General features: G+C 68.0%; 1 long non-coding RNA gene across 1 annotated transcript in view; it reads left to right on the top strand.

The window, feature by feature from the left end:
* Positions 1-546: 546 nt before the first annotated feature.
* Positions 547-1,255, top strand: part of LOC113980188 — a 2,344-nt gene continuing 1,635 nt past the window's right edge. Inside the window, exon 1 of the long non-coding RNA XR_003538093.1 lies at positions 547-674. This is a non-coding gene — a long non-coding RNA (uncharacterized LOC113980188). The remainder of the gene's footprint in view (positions 675-1,255) is intronic.

A 1,255-nucleotide genomic window follows, 5' to 3' on the forward strand; every position in this document is an offset into this window, starting at 1 on the left:
CCCCCCCCCCAGACCTGCTGACGACCCCCCCCGGGATGAAACGGGGCGTCGAGTACAAACCCCAAGGTGAGGGGGGGTGGGGGGACCCCTGAAATTTGGGCCTCTCCCCAACTTGTGGGGGTCTTTCATCCTCTGAAGGGGTAGTTTTGGCCCTGGGGGGGGTAGATTTGGGGCGGGGGGGGTTGTTTTGCCCCTGAGGGGGGGGGCAGGAGCTGGGGGAGTCCATAGGGCAAAGACCCCTCCCCGATCTGGGGGTGCCCCCCTGACCTTCCCCCCCCCCAGCCTCGGCGGGGGGGCCCCTCTCCCTCTCCAGCCTCCTGGAGACCCTCGACACCTTCGAGCTGGGGGGTGATGAGCCCGGGGGGGACCCCAAAGAGCCCGAGGGGGCCCCCAAAACCCCCCCCAAGGAGGGGGGGCTGAGCCCCCCGCCCGCCCCGCGCCGCTCCGACAGCCTGGAGGAGCTGCTCACCAAGGTGGGTGTCGGGGGGCAGGAGGGTTTGGGGGGTCCTTCTGCACCCCCTGCTCATCCCAAACCCCCCCAGGAGGAGGCAGGACCCCCCCCTCAGCCCGCCGGGCCCCCCCCGGAGCCCCCCGAGGAGGTTTGGGCTGAGATGGTCGACACCAAATCCCCCGTGGAGGATTTTGAGAAGCTGCTGCCGGACCCCGCGCACAAGGTGGGAGGGTCGGGGTGCCCCGGGGGGGGGATCCCGGGGGTATTTGGGGGGTCCCGGGGAGGTTGAGGTGGGGTTTGGGTGTTCTGGGGGTTGTTTGGGATGTGGGGAGGGGCTCGGAGTGAGGTTGGGAGGGAGCTGGAGGGATTTTGGGGGGATTCCGAGTTGGTTTTGGGGGTGTCTGGGATGGCCCCGGGACTCAGCACAGGGAAACCTGGGGGGCATTGGGGGGGACTTTGGGGTGTCACGGACCCCTGGGGGGGAAGGGGAGTTTGGAGAGGGGTTTGGGGTGACCCCTACCCCATTTTGGGAGTTTGGAGAAGGGTTGGGGAGGATTTGGGGTGACCTGTACCCCCATTTTGGAAGTTTGGAGAGGGATCGGGGGGGTTTGGGGTGACCCCTACCCCATTTTGGGGGGTTGGGGGGATTTGGGGTGACCCCTGTCCCCATTTTGTGTCCCCTCAGTGGCTGTTGCCCCCAGACCCCTTCCAGCAGCTGCAGCAGGGGCAGTTGGGGTCTGGGGGTTCGGGGGTGCCCGGGGGGGGTGTTGGGGTGCGAGTGGGTTTTGGGGTGACCCTGTACCC

This window comes from Neopelma chrysocephalum, unplaced genomic scaffold, assembly GCF_003984885.1.
Source record: "Neopelma chrysocephalum unplaced genomic scaffold, ASM398488v2 Primary Assembly neopelma1_92948, whole genome shotgun sequence".
Classification (NCBI taxonomy): Eukaryota; Metazoa; Chordata; class Aves; order Passeriformes; family Pipridae; genus Neopelma; species Neopelma chrysocephalum.